The following is a 20366-nucleotide window of genomic DNA, read 5'->3' on the forward strand; positions in this document are numbered from 1 at the left end:
GTGCGGCTCATTTTTGTTTAAATCGAGGGACTATTTACGTCAGGGCTCGAGGAATAACTTTTCACAAGTAAGATGAACAGACATCGTTTATATTTTTGATTAGAATGTGATTTTTCTAAAATTAGGCAGAGAGATACAGGTCTACACGTCCAAGTCTTTGTGACTTAGTGTCTCCAATCTGCGCAGTCTCCGCATCTGCTCCGTGAAGGCATCAGAGCTTTGTTAGACATTAGTGAATAAACAGCATATATATTTATATATATATATATATATATATATATATATATATATATATATATATACATACAATACACCTTCATTAAAAGGCCCCCCCCCCCCCCCACACACACACACACACACACACACTTACATTTTTGTTTATTTGGCTAAAAACGGAGTTATCTGTTTTTGCAAATGAACTCTTCATATATATAGTGAACCCTCGCTATATCGCGGTTCCTCTTTCACGGTCTCGCTGTTTCACGGATTTGCATTGATGAGCCGTTCATTACAGTTCTCAAACATAATTAATCAATGGTGGCATGTCGGTTTATTCCAAAAATGAGAATCTTCACCAGCATGTCGGTTTATAAGATTATTTTTGCCCAGAAGAACAACAACTACCGATAACTATGGTTTTTCTCCCTAAAACACACACCTGCACCGCGGGCTTTAGAAGAAAAAAAACGCTACAGAGCGGAGTCGGGATGCAGCGGCTCAGTGAAAAGAGCAGTGAAATACATGTGACTCGCTATTTGTCCTACTGTACTTTGTATTTTTTTCATAATCATTTTTATTTTCTCCCGTTCTAATACAATGACTCGGGTCGCGGTGGAGCGGTGCTGATCACCACAATTTGAAGCATTCAGGTCGTATTGATGATCAAATTAGTATTTTACAGCACAGTAGTTATTTGTAAAAAACAAAAAAAAAAAACAAAAAAAAAAACGTTTATACAGTACTTTTATTTGTTAAACAAATACTTGGGCCTGTAAAAAGGTTGTTCTTTGGTTTCAATGTACTATGGATCAGGCTATTTTATTGTATAATAATTGTAAAGAAAATAAAGGTTACTACTTCATGGACTTCGCCTACCACAGGTTCTTTTTGAAACATATATATATATATATATATATATATATATATATATATATATATAGATATAGATATAGATATAGATATAGATAGATATCTATATCTATCTATCTATCTATCTATTATCTATCTATTATATATATATATATATATATATATATATATATATACTTATATATATATATATGTATATATATATGTATATATATACATGTATATATATATATATGTATATATATATATATGTATATATATACATATAAATATCTATCTATATAGATAGCATCTCATATATATGTGTATATATATATATATATGTATTTTTTGTATATAGTGATAACAAAAAAATATTAAAGTGTATGAGTGGCTGTGTTTTGCAGCATACATAAATTCTGTCAGAATATTCAATTACTTTTAACCACACTAAAAACATTTAACTGCACTGAACCATTTGTTATAACAGCTATAGTTTTCAGAAAAAAAAACAATGTGAAAATTAGTTCAATAATCAGCAAGTATAGTTGACTTAAATTGATTCTGCACCTGGTTAACACATTACACTGAGCGGAGTTGTCGACCGCCCCAAGATGGCGCCCCTAAATCTCGTCCGCGCCTATAGGCGAGAGCGGTCGATGCGGGGTCTACTCTTTATATATGTCTATGGGTGTAGGTACCAGATTGACTCGGGCTGCCAGATTGGCTCGGGTGCTACCCGATGACGTCTACATATGGCAACTCAACTCAAACAAACTAGATTATGCGCCCGCATTCTCCATTTGTTACAAATCAATTTTATTTTGTTAATTTACGGTTATTTTCCTGTAAATTAGTCGAGGCATGAAAACTTTTAACATAATTTTGGAATACTTGTGTGGTAGTCTGACAATTTAATCGGTAATTTTGCAGGATCAAAGAAGTTACAACCTTAGAGAAATTTAATTCCTCCAATTTTTTTTAAGTTGTGAAGGGAAACTAAACCATAAACTCATTTCATTTTTAATAAAAGTCAGCAGCCACATTTAATTTTATCAAGGCATTCATCACTGTAAAATCAATAACGTTCATTCCTCCTTTTTGTACTGATGTTGTTCTTTCTGATCACATGTTTTTTTATTATTCCAGATGAAATTGTGATGAATTTGATTATTTTTTTATTGTGGTATTTGGTACATTTAAGATATATGCTGGATAAATTAGTCTGGCTAGCCCTTCCATTTTTGTTTACAATATTCTTCCAAACATTGAGCCAATTGTCAAATATTTGTTTTTGTTTTTTTATTTATTTGTAAAATGGCTTGAATATTTGTTCAAGCTTTTGAGAAAAAAGAAACCGCTAAATTAACTTAATAAAATTGATTCGTTACAAATGCAGACTGCGGGCTCTATGTAGTTTGTTTGAGTGGTGTTGCCATAAGGTGACGTCATCGGGAGGCGCAGGGACCATGGCGATTTTCTTCGTAAAATTGTCCGTTTACAAGCCGCAATCCCGCTCTCGAATAAAACCTACACCCCGCTATAATTACTTTAGTAAGTTATCCAGACCAATTACAATATTTTGCGCAATTGAGCAAACGTTAAACCAACAATGTATAGTGACGTCATCAGAAGACGCAGGACCCGAGTCAATCTGGCAGCCCGAGTCAATCTGGTACCTACACCGGCGAAAAACAGCACCAGCGACGATAAACGACGCAAAAAAATGGATATTGAATTTATTTATTTATTATTTACTTGTTATTGGAGGAGGAGAGTTGGTTTAGACGGCTTCGGCGGCAGCAAAACCGGCGACAAATTTTTCTCAGGCTGGAGGAGCGCAGTGGAGAGGTAACATTTACCTGCTATTATTTTCACCCACAGGGGCCTGCTAATGATCATAATATACCAGTTATTAAACAAACGCTTGTCAGCAGATTGACGAATATGTTTAAATATAAAATGTTATATTTATTTGTAAGACTTGATATAGGCATATGTTTGTAACTTTAGTAATTTGAATTGAATAGTCTGCCCTGGAGGAGGTTCTACCCGACCACGATTACATTTAGATGGCAAGTATAATCACTTTTTAGCTTTTCTCATGTAAGGGTTGTGAAAACAGTTGTAGCAAAGTCGTCTTCTTAAACATTTTTAGGAACATGGCAGCGGTCAATTGGGTCAGCCCTGCAAACCCTGATGGACGATGTGGTGAACAGTGGAGAGAGGCATCCACCACCCCCCAGATGATGTCCCACTTGCAGTCAGAAGACTCCAAGGTCATCTGTGTGGCATCCCATCCAGTCCAGCAGCACCACCAGGGACTCCTGCTCAGTCAAAATTGTATATATATATATATATATATATATATATATATATATATATATATATATATATATATATATATATATATATATATATATATATATGTATATATATATATGTTCTTTAGTAATATTTATTTTTCTGTAAATAGTTGTAGTAGTTAATTTTAAAATCTAATGTAAATAGTTAAAATGTTTTTGATAGTTTATTGTAAATACTTGTTTCTCTAAAAATAAATTGATGTTGTCACTGAGAAGTTGTTCTAAGTTTACTTAAATTGTAAAGAAGTGATGAAACAGATAATGTAAAAGGTTAAAAGACTTTAAGAACACACAGACAACAATAACTTTTATAAACACTTTAATAATTTAATTTAACAATAACAGCAACACAGAACCTGAGGATAAACCATGGCCAGGTGGCAGCAGTAGGCTTCCCACTGACCCCTGCCCTGTCCCTGGATCTTTGCATTCCTAAAGTAGAGGAAAACAATTTGTGTCAACAGATTTTTCTGTAGTGTTTCTTTGAAGCTAGAAAAAAGGAGTGTTTCATATATATATATATATATATATATATATATATATATATATATATATATATATATATGTGTGTGTGTGTGTGTGTGTGTGTGTTTGTGTGTATTTCATTACATTAGCCAAACCTGAACATACTTTGTAATTTTTTTCAAGTTGTCCCACTTTTTTTTGGCCTGTTGTGGCTCAACTTCACCCTCCAGGCCCGTTTTTTGCAGGATTGTTCTAAACAAGAGAAACGAGAAGAGGTAAACACACAAGGATCCCTACTATCACAACTATAAGATTAAAAAAAGTGACATCTGGGCATCATTTGATGTGACACAAAGATTATATTTGTACGTTGGTGTTTGAACAGGACTTCTTTGAATTTGTGTCAATTTTACATACAAATGCAACATGTATATGGAATTATGCCTCAACTCTTGCCTCCATCCGACTGTGGCAGTATTTTTGGCCCTGGTAAAGAGGTGGTTATTTTGCCCACGGAGTTTTATCAACTCCTCTGTATGCTCCCTGCTGCCTAGAACAAAATGACATGTAAAGCATATTTCTATTATGTCAACAGGCAAAATGACTGTTCTGTATAATTACGCCGGTGTTGTTCTTCAAGTGAATTATACTTTAAACCTTATTATACTGTACTGTAAATTAACTATACGTTATTGAGTATTCAAACAAAACGTTTGCAGTATTAACAGCCCAGTACAGCTGGACTGATGTTATTTCTTCAGCTGCATTAAGCTTTGACAGTTCTAATCATTTGTAATAAACTGTATGAGAATACATTGATCGGATTTGTGAGGGACACGGCTATCAGTACAGTTACAATAAGATGTAGGTTAAAATGTGATGAATTTAGGAGGACCCAAGAAATACCCGAAAACAAGTGAGTACAAAAATAATATCAGTCTTTATTTATGACGCTGCGGCTCGGCCCCTGGTTCGGCTCGCACTCTGCGACAGGCCGCTCCTGAAGGCAGAGTCTCAGGTTAGTGACCAGCAGATATTAACAGGTTGTTAGAGAGAGGTGAGGTCACTAACCTGGACGTGCTGAGGGCAGAACTCTGACTCCTTGTTACGAAGGCGTCCGAGAGGGGGTTATCCAGGGCTCTTTGTCCAGGTCCGGTCCGGGTCTTTGTCAGGGGGAAATCCGTTTAGTTCAGGCAGCGGTCTCCAAGGGGGAATCCAATAGAGCGTCCAGGTCCAGATCCAGGTCAAATCCAGAAGGCACAGACAGAACAGGGGGGGAGCAGGCGAACTCGATTACTCACAGACAGGCTGGGGTCGGAATCACGGTGAGGCAGTCCAAACTCTGAGGCTGACAGGCAGAACCCAGGCAGGCAGACAAATCCAAAGGGGCAGGCAGGTATCCAAAAAACAGAGGCAGAAACAGGTCGAGAGGCAGACAGGCAGACAGGAAATTTCAAAAATGCTGGAAGCGCTCACCGTATGGCTAGAGACGTTCTGGCACTGGAGGCTACGATGAGCAGAGCTTTTAAGCAGCCAGGGTGGAGACAGACACAGGTGTGCTGATTGCAATCAGCAGCTCCAGTGCCAGAAACGTTACAGAGCCCCCCCCTCAAGGGCGGATTCCAGACGCCCCAGGTTGGTCTGGATGGGCTCTGTGGAAGTCCCTAATGAGGGATTTGTCCAAGACGTGGCGAGCCGGAACCCACTGCCGTTCCTCAGGACCATAACCCTCCCAGTCGATGAGGTACTGGGTGCCTCGACCCCATTTACGGGACTTGAGGATCCTCTTCACGGTGTAAACCGGAGAGCCATCCACCAGGCGGGGGGGAGGTGGGGGCGTGGTGGTGGGAGACAGGCTGGAGGTGTTGACAGGCTTGATACGGGATACGTGGAAGGTGGGGTGAACCTTCATGGTAGAAGGCAGACGGAGACGGACCGCCACAGGATTGATGATTTTGATGATGGGGAACGGTCCAATGAAGCGTGGCGCCAGCTTCTTGCTGTCCACCCTCAGAGGAAGGTCCCTGGTGGACAGCCAAACCCTATCTCCCACTTGATAGGTTGGAGCAGGGACCCGCCGACGATTGGCTGCACGGGACTGACTCTGAGATGCGGCGAGTATGGCCTTCCTGGCCCTTCTCCAGGCTCGCCGACATCTCAGAGCAGAAAGACGGGCGGACGGGACTCTGGACTCAACCTCTTCTGTGGTAAAAACTGGCGGTTGGAAACCGTACACCACATAGAAGGGAGAGAGGCCAGTAGAGGAGGAGGGTGTAGCGTTTATCGCATGTTCCACCCAAGGTAAGTTCTGTGCCCACTTAGAGGGGTCTGCCTGGCAGAAAAGGCGGATCTTCGTCTCGACCTCCTGGTTCATCCGTTCGGTTTGTCCATCTGACTGGGGGTGGAAACCGGAGGAGAGATTTACAGAAATCCCCAGCATCGCACAGAACTCTCTCCAATAACGAGCCACAAACTGGGGACCCCGATCTGACACAATGTCAGAGGGCAGACCGTGCAGCCTGAAAACCTCCCTGGCAAGGATGAACCCCATCTCCTTGGCAGAGGGAAGCTTGTTAAGGGGGACCAGATGGACCATTTTGGAAAAACGGTCAACGACCGTGAGGATGACCGTGTGACCGTCAGATGAGGGGAGACCCGTGATAAAGTCCATAGAGAGGCTGGACCACGGTCGAGGAGGGACTGGGAGAGGATGAAGCAAGCCAGAGGGGGGACGACGAGACACCTTAGCCTGGCTACAGGAGGAACAGGCTGCGACAAACTCCCCGACGTCTCTGACCAGAGACGGCCACCAGAACTGAGACCTGATGAGGCGAATGGTCTTGCTCACGCCTGGATGGCCGTATAACCGGGAGCTGTGACAGAACTCTAGCACTTTTGATCTGAGTTCAGGAGGGACAAAGAGCCTGTCCTTGGGGCAGGCTTCGGGCATCTGGACAGAGACGAGGGATTACCTCCCTCTCTAGTTCCAGGCGGGAGACAGCACACCTCACAGAATCCGGCAAGATGAACCCCTGTTCCTCCTCCGGATCCCCCTCGTTAGCCTCGAAGACCCTTGACAAGGCATCCGGCTTGGTGTTTTTCGACCCCGGTCTGTAAGAGAGGGTGAAACTGAACCGACTGAAAAATAGTGCCCACCTGGCCTGCCTGGGGTTGAGTCTTTTTGCTGTCTTGAGGTACTCCAGGTTGCGATGATCAGTCCAGACTAGGAATGGTATCTTGGAGCCCTCGAGCCAATGCCGCCACTCTTCCAGGGCCAGTTTAACTGCCAGAAGTTCACGGTTGCCCACATCGTAGTTCTGCTCAGAACTGGATAACCTCCTGGAAAAGAAAGCACAGGGGTGCACACGACCATCCTCCCCCTGCTGGCTGAGGATGGCTCCGACTCCAGAGCTAGAAGCATCCACCTCTACTATGAATTGCTTCTCAGGGTCAGGAGAAACGAGGACCGGGGCTGAAGTGAACAGCTCTTTAAGGCGCCTGAAAGCCTTGTCTGCCTGTTCATTCCACATATACTTAGTTTTACAAGAGGTGAGGGCGTGGAGAGGAGAGGCTACCTGGCTGTAGTTCTTGATAAACCTCCTATAAAAATTAGCAAATCCCAGAAATCTCTGGAGTTGCTTACGGTCCACCGGAGCAGGCCACTCCGTTACGGCCCGAACCTTGGCTGGGTCCATGGCAATCTGCCCAGGCGACAGAATAAAACCAAGGAAGGATGTAGAAGTAGTATGAAACTCGCATTTTTCTGCTTTAACATAAAGTTGATTTTGAAGGAGGCGGAGGAGGACAGAGCGGACGTGTTGCTTATGAGAAGCCAGGTCCTTAGAATAAACGAGAATATCATCAAGATAAACGAATACGAACCGGCCGATCATGTCCCCAAGAACCTCATTAACCAGGTTCTGAAAGACTGCTGGGGCATTAGTTAGGCCAAAAGGCATCACCAGGTATTCGTAATGGCCGGTGGGGGTGTTAAAGGCGGTCTTCCACTCGTCTCCCTCTCTAATCCGGACTAAGTGGTAGGCGTTGCGGAGGTCCAACTTGGTAAAAACTTTAGCCCCTTGGACCTGGTCAAAAGCAGAGTTCATCAAGGGAATAGGATATCGGTTCTTAACCGATATGTCATTTAGGCCCCTATAATCAATGCAAGGGCGGAGGGAGCCGTCCTTCTTTTCAACAAAGAAAAATCCCGCTCCAGCTGGAGAGGACGAAGGACGGATGATGCCTGCTCTTAGGGATCCATTAATGTAGTCCTGCATGGCCTGGGATTCTGGAGGGGATAATGAGTAAAGGCGGCCTCTGGGTGGAGCGGCGCCTGGTAACAGGTCAATCGCACAATCATATGGGCGATGAGGAGGTAAACTCGTGGCCTTGGCCTTATTAAAGACCTCCTTTAAATCATGGTAAACGGAAGGAACTCTGGACAGGTCCGGGTAAAACTCGTCTGCTTTACCTTCGGGAGAGCAGGGAGGGTGAGCAGAGGACAGACAGGACTCGGAGCACGAAGAGGCCCAACCCGTAATCTCGTTACGCCTCCAATCAATCTGGGGGTTGTGTTTGCGGAGCCAGGTAGCGCCCAGGATCAATGGAACCTGCGGGGAGTCAATAACCATAAAGGTGAGTCTCTCCTTATGATTACCTCCCAAGGTCATCTCCACCGGCTCAGAGAGGAGGCGTGATTGATTGAGCTCATGCCCATCCAGGGCGAGAACACTGCGGGCTGAAGAGGCGTTCTGTAGTGGGAGGTTAAGCTTCCTGGCCAGGCCCTCGTCCAGAAACTCAGTGTCGGCTCCAGAATCAATAAAAACCGAGAGCCTGTGGGACTGTGAGGAGAAAGACAAGGTAGCAGGAATTAAACGGTTAGGTGGGACAGCAAGCTTGGTGTAGCTCAGTAGGGATGCCCCACCCCCTACTGAGCTTGGTCTTTTAACGGGCAGTTCCGGACTTGGTGGCCCACCCCTCCACAGTACAGGCAAAGTCTCTGCTGTTGCCTGCGCTGGTACTCATCCTTGGTTAGGCCCACCTTACCCAATTGCATGGGCTCTGGCTCTGGAAGCTTGGGCGAAACCGGTGACGTAACAGGGGAAGGAGCCGAAACTCGAGGGGGAACAGAAGACGTCGAACGACGTTCCCTTCGTCGTTCCATGAGGCGGAGATCCACTCTGATAGCCAGCTCCTCGAGCTGCTTCAGGGATTTAGGGTACTCTCGAGTGGCAAGCTCATCCTTAATCTTATCGTTGAGCCCAAAAATAAAAACGTCCATAAGGGCATACTCGTTCCAGAGGCTGTCGGCAGACAACAAATGAAAATCAATAACATAATCTGCCACAGACCTATCTCCCTGTCTCAGGGTCAGAAGCCCCCTAGAGGATTCCCGGCAGGGCAGCAAGGGACTGAAAACTCTAACAAGCTCCGTGGAGAAGTCATGATATGAGTGGCAGATGCGCGAGTCATTTTGCCACTCGGAAGTTCCCCACAACCTGGCCTTGCCGGCTAGCAGTGAAATCACGTACGCTACTTTGGACCGGTCTGAAGGGTATGAGGAAGGTTGCAATTCAAAGTGTATCTCACACTGTGTGAGAAAAGCCCTGCAATGTTCTGGGTCACCGGAGAACATTGCCGGCGGGGAGAGACGGGGCTCCGACGAGGATGACGTCACCGGAAGTGACGGAGGGCCAGAGGAAGCGGCTTGCGGAAGTGAAGGCTGCGTGCTCCCCTGAGTACGAAGATGGCCTAAAATCTCCGAGACGCCGGCTTCTAATTCAGAAATGGATTTCTCTACCCCCGCACGCCACTGGGTTTCGGGTACAGGGTCCATGTTTGGCCAGAACGTACTGTGATGAATTTAGGAGGACCCAAGAAATACCCGAAAACAAGTGAGTACAAAAATAATATCAGTCTTTATTTATGACGCTGCGGCTCGGCCCCTGGTTCGGCTCGCACTCTGCGACAGGCCGCTCCTGAAGGCAGAGTCTCAGGTTAGTGACCAGCAGATATTAACAGGTTGTTAGAGAGAGGTGAGGTCACTAACCTGGACGTGCTGAGGGCAGAACTCTGACTCCTTGTTACGAAGGCGTCCGAGAGGGGGTTATCCAGGGCTCTTTGTCCAGGTCCGGTCCGGGTCTTTGTCAGGGGGAAATCCGTTTAGTTCAGGCAGCGGTCTCCAAGGGGGAATCCAATAGAGCGTCCAGGTCCAGATCCAGGTCAAATCCAGAAGGCACAGACAGAACAGGGGGGGAGCAGGCGAACTCGATTACTCACAGACAGGCTGGGGTCGGAATCACGGTGAGGCAGTCCAAACTCTGAGGCTGACAGGCAGAACCCAGGCAGGCAGACAAATCCAAAGGGGCAGGCAGGTATCCAAAAAACAGAGGCAGAAACAGGTCGAGAGGCAGACAGGCAGACAGGAAATTTCAAAAATGCTGGAAGCGCTCACCGTATGGCTAGAGACGTTCTGGCACTGGAGGCTACGATGAGCAGAGCTTTTAAGCAGCCAGGGTGGAGACAGACACAGGTGTGCTGATTGCAATCAGCAGCTCCAGTGCCAGAAACGTTACATAAAATAAAAAATTGTGACATTTTTATGAAGGCTTTTAATGTTGCTGAACGTCTCGTATCAACAGATTAGCTCTAAGCTTTAGCTTTAGCTGGTCCTACAAATTCCGGTGGCTCCGTTACCGTCATGTTTTTTAATAATGTTTAGTTAAAAAAAATAAAAACAAACTACTTACATTTAAAGCTGTACTCAGCACTACTGCCAGCGCTGCTGCTGCTTTCCATTAGAAAATCCGCCTTCTTTCTTCTTCTTCAACTATTAAAAAAAAGCGAGCAATTCCAAAACCAAACAAAAACCCACTCTTTATTGATAATTGGAGACCTATAAGTCTACTCAATAATGATTATAAAATTATGGCTTCAATACTTGCTTCCAGAGTTAAAGAGGTTTTGGACACAGTTATTGATGAGACACAATCAGGCTTTATGAGGAACAGACACATCTCTAACAACATCAGACTTGTTCTAGACCTACTTGATTATTCATATTTGGTACCTGATGAAAGTTTTATTCTTTTCCTGGATTTCTATAAGGCCTTTGACACAATTGAACATCAATTCATTTTTCAAACCTTAAGAAAATTTGGTTTTGGTCCCTTTTTTTGTAACACAGTCAAAACATTATACTCCAATTGCAATAGTGCTATTAAATTGCCAAACGGCACCACCCCTAGATTTGACCTAAAACGTGGCATTCGTCAAGGATGTCCCGTTTCACCATATTTATTCTTACTTTGCTCTCAAATCCTTACAACTCATGTTTCCAATAGTGCCGTACAAGGAATCTGCATAGCTAATAAAGAGCCAACACTATTTTTAAGGAATGCAAACCAGATCCCTCTGGCCTTAGATGTGATTAATACCTTTTCCAAGGCCTCCGGATTATTTTTACATTTAAAAAAATGTGAATTGCTACCGATTAAGGTTTGTCATGCTAATGATATTTGCAATATTCCTATTAAGCAAGAAGTTTCTTATTTAGGAATTTTAATCTCTAAAGACCAAAAGTTAAGATGCTCCTCTAATTTTATACCAATTATACAGAAAACCAAAACTAAACTGAACCAGTGGCTTCAGAGGGATTTATCTCTAAGAGGAAGAGTGTTGATTTCTAAAGCTGAAGGATTATCCCGACTGACTTATGCTGCTTTCCCCTTACATTTAGACAACAAAATCTGTAGAGATATTGATCGTATGCTTCTTAATTTTATATGGAAAAATTGTACTCACTATATAAAAAAAAACGTTATTATGAATAATTATGAATCAGGTGGACTTAACTTTCTGGATTTCTCTACCCTAAATAACACATTTAAAATTAAATGGGCTAAACACTTCCTTAAGAATCCAGCCTCTATCTGGAACCTCATACCGCATCACATTTTCTCGCGCTTTGGTGGATTCAACTTCATATTACATTGTAATTACAATGTTGAGAAACTTCCTGTAAAACTCTCATCTTTCCATAAGCAGGTACTCTTAGCGTGGACGCTCATTTATAAGCATAACTTCTCACCTCACAAATACCTCATCTGGAACAACAGAGATATTTTGTTTAAAAATAGGTCACTGTATCTTGAAACTTGGGTTCAAAATGGAGTCTTACTGGTGGCTCAGCTGATTAATAAAGTGGGAGAATTAATCAATTACAATGAGTTCTGCTCAATATATAATTTTCCAGTTAGTATCCAGGAATTCTCTATGGTGATTAATGCTATACCTTTAGGCACCTTAATGCTGTTTAAAAACACTAATTATACTCTGTCTGTTCCACCTGGTATCCCTGTTCTAGCCAAATCATCTGTGGGTAAAATCTGTTTTTCACTGGAGTTTAGGAAAAGCAATGAGAGAATACGCAGATTGTTCCAAGAAATTATTGTTTCTCGCCCAGCCATAACATTTTACTGGAGCCGTTACATCCCAGATATTCACTGGAAAACAGTTTGGATGGTTCCCCAAAAATATTTAATTGTAAACAAGGTGAAGGAAGTGTCATTTAAAATTCTCCATAAAATTTACCCTGCTAAACACTATATGGTAAAATTTAAAAGCGACATAAACACTAATTGCAGTTTCTGTGAAGGCCATCCAGAAACGGTGACGCATCTCTTTTGGCTCTGCCCTTTTATATGTTACAGGTCCCAAATATGGGACTGTAATAACAAATTTAAATATCCTGAAAGACCGGTGAAATAAAAGGAGATTTAGACACAGCAGCTTTCCATGTTTTCTCCCAAATTGGATCTGAGTTATTTATTCAGAATAAACCACAAAACACCTGTGCATCAACTGTCTCGCTCAAGCTCCAGTGTGGTGCACAACACACAAAGCACACAATACACAAATATACAATAGTAGATAGCAATGCATACATAACAATTCATACAAAACATTGCCATATTTTAATCTCCCAATATAACAGAATATCACATATCCTATGCTCTATATTCATCTTCCAACATATCAGTTATCCAAGGCCACTGTGGCTTCATAGAGTGCTTTAACATGGCTACATTGTGATTAAAGTTGTAGCTGCATATAGCTGCCTAGCGAATACTGGGCTAAAACATTCAAACTGCATTTGATTACTGACAAAGGCTACAAGATATAAGAATCACTTTAAATCACTTAAACTAAATAGCAATGACCATTTATTCATTTATGCATTATGTGTTGTCATTTCTGCTTTAACTTTCTGTTCTCTCTCTTTTCTCTTCATAGTAGGTACACCTGGTCTGGCGTTCTGTTAACTGTGACATCATCCAGAGAAGACGGCTCACCCGCTACTACCATCTAATGTAGAACAGATTACTAGATCAATGTGTGCTTCTGTGCTTTTTTGTTTCTCTTGTTGTGTCTCTGTTCTGTCTTCTGTAACCCCAGTCGGTCGAGGCAGATGACCGTTCATACTGAGCCCGGTTCTGCCGGAGGTTTTTTTTTCCCGTTAATGGGTGGTTTTTCTTCCCACTGTCGCTTCATGCTTGCTCAGTATGAGGGATTGCAGCAAAGCCATGTACAATGCAGATGACTCTTCCTGTGGCTCTACGGTTCCCCAGGAGTGAATGCTGCTTGTCGGGACTTTGATGCAATCAACTGGTTTCCTTATATAGGACATTTTTGACCAATCTGTATAATCTGACCCAATCTGTATAATATGATTGAACTTGACTTTGTAAAGTGCCTTGAGATGACATGTTTCATGATTTGGCGCTATATAAATAAAATTGAATTGAATTGAATTGAATTTACAAAACCCTTTGTAAACCCTGTTTGTGCGGACTAATTCCTACTTGTTCAAGTTGGCAAAATAACCGTTTCTAAAAACAGTGTGTACTTATTCATCTTCACCCGTGTGTATTTGCTAAATCATAGTCATTAAACTTGTCAACATAACCGCTTCTAACAAGCAGAGTGTCGGAGCTCAACATGCTATGTTACCTGAAAATGAACCAAGAGACGGCAGTTAACCGACTGCAGTACCGTTATTCCAGTTAAACCGTTATTCTACTGGCTAACGGTTTACAGTAGCCTACCTCAGCTAGCTGCCTTGATCAACGGCAAACTTTCTATTTATACTTTTATTGTTAGATTATAAACAACACTACAATCGGTTATCAAACAGACATGTAAAGATGGACAGTTTACCCATTACTGACCTGAAAGACAGGTGAAATAAAAGGAGATTTAGACACAGCAGCTTTCCATGTTTTCTCCCTAGTTGGATCTGAGAGCGAGCGAGCGGAGGTCCGTTCCCATAGCAACCGGAACGCAACTGCTTGTGCCATTCCTTAAAGCGACAGTGTAAATATATATATATGTACATAGAGATCATATTAATTTACTAATAAACATATGACCAATGTGGTCACCTGTTTTGGGTGCGCCACATATACAAAGGTTTTGGTCAGAATTTAGCAAGTTTATTGAAGACCATATTTTTGAAGAACTTTTCCTTATGCTGGAAAAATGTTTTATTTTGTTTCTATAGATTTCATAGAAAGGATGCTAATCATTTCTTTATAATAAACTTGCTAATACTCTTTGCTAAATTTCATATTCATAAATGTAAATTTGCTAATAAAACACCATGTTTCTCTTTTTTCATTAAAGATATGGATTTATATATCAAATCAATAACAGACTCTACAAATGAAAAGGCTCAATGTCAGAAACCAGAGACAGAAGGACCCAGTATTCAGGAGGAACAAACAGTTTATTAAGAATAACTGAGCGGACGGCGCCAGTGATCTCAGCGGGAACCTCTGGTCTTATGTTCAGTTCTGGTGTAGCGGTGGTCCGGGAGCAGGCAAAGGTCAAAACCGTGTAGGCAATCGGGTGCAGGAAAATCCGAAGGGGTTGAGCAGGAGCCGATGTCCGGAATGCAGTCAATGGTCGGTAACAGGAGATCAGAAAGCCGATGAGGTACCAAGGGATAATCCAGAGCGAAGTCGGGTCACAGTCCAGAGATCGGTACACGGGTAACAAGAGATCAAGCAGGATATCAAGTCGGGCGGGCGTCTGGAAACAGGCAAACGGATCAGGAAGGAACAGGCAAACTCGGAGGTCAAGGGACAGAACAGGTCAGGAACAGGTAATCAGAATACAAAAAAACGCTGGAATAATCAATCGTTAAGATGAAATAAACTGGCACTGCTGTCTTGTCTGAAGGGTGAATATATACTATCAAACGCAGGTGGAACAGGTGAGCAGTAATGAGAACAGGGCGGAGTAACAACAGGTGTGAACAAACCAGGTAACAGAACCAAAATCATGACACTCAAAGGACAATCTCAATATGTACGTCTTTGCATGTTCTTATCTAATTAACCCTGGCTGTGTTGTTGTATTGTGTTGTATTGTATACTGCATTATGTTGTTTTGATGTATACTAATTTCATTTAAATAAAGTTCTTTGAAAAAAAAAAAAAAAAAAAGCAAGCAAAGCACCCCGGGAAATCTTATGGCAGGCGAGGCCACTGAGGATGAGGACGCATTCGAAGGCTGCATTTTAAGCATCCTCAGAATTTTTGCCAAATGGGACAGCCTCCGCGCATCGTTGTGACGTAACCGGCCTTAAAATGCGCAGCCGCCGAATTGAGACACAGCTAATCTGGTACCTACACCGTAGTTGTTTGAGAATGCAGCAGCGGCTGAGGGGGACGGGCGGGGGCGGCGGGTGAGCTACAGTGCGTGAGAAGGTCAAGAAAAGCGGCGGTGTTGCTAGCTGTGCATAATGGGATGAAATGCTAAACTGACGCTACTACCATTTACACTGGCGAGTCGGGTGGCCAGTGGGGGTCGGTCCGTGTATCTTTTGGTCATTGGATTTTCGTTTCAGAAACAGGAATTGAAAAAACAAAAACAAATGGCCATTTGATTTTTGTTTTAAAATACAAAAAAGAAAATCGAAATACAAAGCGTTTGTCTTTTTCGTTGTCCATAAGCGAAAAGTGAAATTTGAAAAATTATTTGAAATTCATTTTCCATTTCAGGTAAGAAAAAACAAAAATGGTTTAAAAGGGAAACGAAAAATAGGCTCGTTTGTTCATATTCCGAGACCGGAAGTGGTCACTTCTGCGTTGCAAAAGCACCACATTTTTCAGAATAAAATGTCTTAAGAACCTTACGCAGATTTGATTTTAGACAGGACAAAACAAGGCTTGTCATCCATACAAATCTCAGCGCAGATATCCCAGGTGAGAGGGGGAGTAAGATGATATTTTCTAAGAAAAGTGAGGCGATTTTCCAATGAACATGGCTGAGTTTACTGCGGTCAAGCCAGCCGCCACTGTGGACACGGCAGTCATGCCAGCCCTCCCTTGATTTTGAAGGTCATGCGAACACCATGCATTACGGTAGCAATGCCTGAGACTACTTTCCAAAATAAAAGCAATGTGTTTGACGTGTATCAACCTATTCTATTCTTTGTTTTGTTACACATGTGGACTTCAGTTAGTTGAAATAATTTCTCACAGCTTTATGTAATACTTCTTTATTATTCAAGCCTGCTGGTGAATATGGAAATATATATTTTGGTCATAGTCACTGTTTAGCCTGAATAATTACAAAAAAAAATAGCCAACAGCCTTAAACAGGCTTGCTGTTGCAATGATTCAGATAAGTGAGAATTTGCACAGGGATATTAAAACAATTGGTTTTTCTAAGTGACTACTTTCACTTACAGATGACAGATTAGGATCCTGATCTCATCAAAATCCATATACATGATGTGGAATTTCTAAATTAAACCCTCCAAAATCTCTACATTAAGTCAATTTCACATAAGTTTCTGGCAATGTTGCAACTAAACGGTACATTTTCAGGGGATACTGTCACTTCAGCCTGACAGTAGAACACCTCCAGATGTTGCGCAACAAATTTCATCCACATCTGATGTGGAATTTCAAAGTGAAAGCCCTTCAAAATCTCTCTATATATTCACTTTGACCTAAGTTACTGATAATGTTGCTACTAACCCTTATGTTTTAAGTGAAAATTTTTGATTCAGAGTGACAGTAGAACATCTCCAGAGGCTGCTCAACAAAGATCATTAAGATTTGATATGATGTTCCAACATAACTATATACACTATATTGCAAAAGCATTCGCTCCGCCATCCAAATTATTAGAATCAGGTGTTCCAATCACTTCCGTGGTCACAGGTGTATAAAAACTACGCATGCAGACTGTTTTCACAAACATTTGTGAAAGAATGGGTTGCTCTCAGGATCTCAGTGAATTCCAGCATGAAGCTGTGATAGGATGCCAGCTGGCAAAAAATCCAGTTGTCAACTTTCCTCGCTCCTAAATATTCTTGAGTCAACTGCTGTATCATGAGAAAATGGAAATGTTTGGGAACGACAGCAACTCAGCCACTGTCATGGTTTTCAGGTGACGAGTCCACATGCAGATACGAACGGGAGGCAATGCACAGTTTTAAGATATTTTATTTGGAAAACAGGCAGGTCTACGGACGGAACTACAGGTGAATCGGCTGGGTCAGAACGTCACGGCTGGAAAGTCTGCAAGAGAGAGTGAGTGAGTACTCTGAAGGAAGAACCCGGAGAATTGCTAGAAGTAGCGCTGCTTACCATTGGGCTGGGCGGTCCTAACTGGGAAGAAGTAGTGTCAGGAGAACTCTATGATTCTACTCTGCTGGAGATAGGCGGCTAGTGGCTGAGGGCGGCAGATGTAGCTGGCGAGGAATCCTGAGCGAGCCTCATCGGCAATGGTTGACAGATGGATTGACCAGAGTGAACACAGAACCAACAGAACCCGGGAGAGGGGATCTCAGGCCTCGCTGGGTAACTTCCAGGAAGTATGAGGGGAGCGCCAGAGCAAAATCTGAGCAGGCAGGTTCCGCTGGTCTGTTTCTTCGGACGAGACGTCAAGACAGGTGAGTGCATCCAAGCACCAAAATCTGAAGCAACAGAGAGGTTCAAAAATTAATCCAAAAATGAAGAGTAACAAAAACTCACAAGCTGGTCTCCGAGAGTTGGGACTGAGGCCACGTCGTACCACGACTGGTTAAGGCTCCGGCGTCTTCCATCTGTCAGCGCTCTGCTTAAGACGCCAGAGGAAGCCGCCTGCAACGAGCTGCAGGTGTGGACCACGCCTCCTCAGCCAACTAGACACACCTGAGGAGTAGAGTTAGAGCAGCCAAAACACAGAGAACCCTGACAGCCACGAAGTGTTAGTCCACGTAAACTGTCGGAGCGGGTTCAGTGGATACTGAAGTGCATAGAGCGTAGAGGTTGCCAACTTTCTGCAAAGTCAATCACTACATGATTCCAAACTTCGTGTGGCCTTCAGATTAGCTCAAGAACAGTGCAGAGAGCTTCATGGAATGGGTTTCCATGGCTGATCAGCTGCATCCAAGCCATACATTACCAAGTGCAATGCAAGGCATTGGAGACACGTTCTTCGGAGTGACAAATCACGCTTCTTCATCTGCAAATCTGATGGACGAGGCTGAGTTTGGTGGTTGCCAGGAGAATGGTGATTGTCTGACTTCATTGTGCCAAGTGTAAAGTTTGGCAGAGGGGGGATTATGGTGTGGGGTTATTTTTCAGGAGCTGGGCTTGGCCCCTTAGTTCCAGTGAACGGAGCTCTGAGTGTTTCCACAGACTAGACATCTTGGACAATTCCATTTTCTCAACTTTGTGGGAACAGTTTGGAGCTGGCCCCTGCCTCCTCCAACATGACTGAGCACCAGAGCACAAAGCAAGGTCCATAAGGACATGGATGGAAGAGTTTGATGTGGATGAACTTCACTGGCCTATACAGAGCCCTGACCTTAACCTGATAGAACACCTTTGAGATTAAATATAGTGGAGACTGAGAACCATGTCTTGTTGTACACCATCAGTATGTGACCTCACAAATGCATTTCTGGAAGAATGGTCAAAAATTCCCATAAACACACTCCTAAACCTTGTGGACAGCCTTCCCAGAAGAGTCAAAGGCAGGTGAGTGAATACTTATACAATACAATATAGTGTATATTAGGTTTCTCAATGTATTGGAAACTAAATATTTTTTGTCATACACAGATAAAAATAATCATTAATATGAATTTAAAAAAATTACTAGCCAGTCTAAGAAGAAAGCACACAGAACATTTTTGTTGTGATCTTTCTATAATTTAGACAAAAGAGACTCTCAGTGGAACTTTGTCTTATTTGTTATTGGCTGAATGAATGTATTGCATAAAGCCTTGTTTTTCCGGGAAAGAAGGATGTCCAAGAATCAGCGAGCGTAAGTAGGCCTATGACTCTAAGATACAACAGTTAGATTCTGTCTCTTATTTTCAATATGAGAAGCCATATCACAAAGGATGACCAAAGTTTTATGAATATCGGGCTTGTTGAACTACAACATAAGAGCATCGTCCAGCTTTTTTGGACACACACACACATAATTTTGATAAACTTTACGGTTGTTTTATGTTTTTAATCCACTTTCACATTTTTAGAAGTAACAAATCTGTTATCAAAAGAAAAGTATTAATTGAACCTGAATGTTAAGGTGTGTTTTACATTGATCACATTCTTGTTCAACAATAGCTGCATGCTACCCTTTCAGAATATTAACAGTGACAACATCAGATGTGGATGCAATTTGTTGAGCAACATCTGGAGGTGTTCTACTGTCATGTTGAAGTGACAGTATACACTAAAAACCATTCAATATTGACAGCAACTTAGGTCAAACTGACTTAACATAGAGATTTTGGAGGGCTTTTATTTTGAAATTTCACATCATGTAGATGGATTTCGATGAGTAACATCTTGAGATCTTAATCTGCCATCTGTAAGTGAAAGTAGTTACTTGGGCAAACCAATTGTTTTAATATCCCTGTGCAAATTTTCAGTTATCTGAGTCATTGCAACAGCAAGCCTGTTTAAGCTTGTATGCTATTGTTTTAGTAGTTATTTAGGCTAAACAGCGACTATGACCAGAACATATATTTCCATATTCATCAGCAGACCTCAATAATAAGGAATATTACATAAAACTGAAATAAATTATGTAAACTAACTGTAGTCGACATGTGTAAAAAATAATAATAATAAAATACCCTGATGCACGTCAAACATTTTGCTTTTATTTTGGAAAGTAGTCTCAGGCAGTAGGAACCACATCCGGTTTCCGGAGTATGAACAAAGGAGCCGTTTTTCCGTTTCTGTTTAAAAGCTTTTTTGTTTTTTGTTACCCAAAATAGAAAATTAAATTCAAATAATTTTTCAAATTTTACTTTTCCCCTTTTGACAGTGAAAAAGATAAACGCCTAACCCTAACCTGCTTTAATTTAAAACACAGAAGTTTCGATGAGGGCAGAAAATACAACGAAAGTTTCTCATTGCCATGCCTTTATTTTGAAGGGCACCGAAC

General features: G+C 42.2%; 1 long non-coding RNA gene across 1 annotated transcript; it reads right to left on the minus strand.

Moving 5' to 3' along the window:
• Nucleotides 1–3736: 3736 nt before the first annotated feature.
• LOC118556850 lies at nucleotides 3737–4147 on the minus strand. Its single transcript, XR_004927420.1, has 2 exons — nucleotides 4065–4147; nucleotides 3737–3866 (listed from the first exon to the last, which is right to left on the minus strand). It is a non-coding gene; the product is annotated as an uncharacterized LOC118556850 (long non-coding RNA).
• Nucleotides 4148–20366: the final 16219 nt, after the last annotated feature.

The sequence above is a fragment of the Fundulus heteroclitus genome, chromosome 21 (assembly GCF_011125445.2).
Source record: "Fundulus heteroclitus isolate FHET01 chromosome 21, MU-UCD_Fhet_4.1, whole genome shotgun sequence".
NCBI lineage: Eukaryota > Metazoa > Chordata > Actinopteri > Cyprinodontiformes > Fundulidae > Fundulus > Fundulus heteroclitus.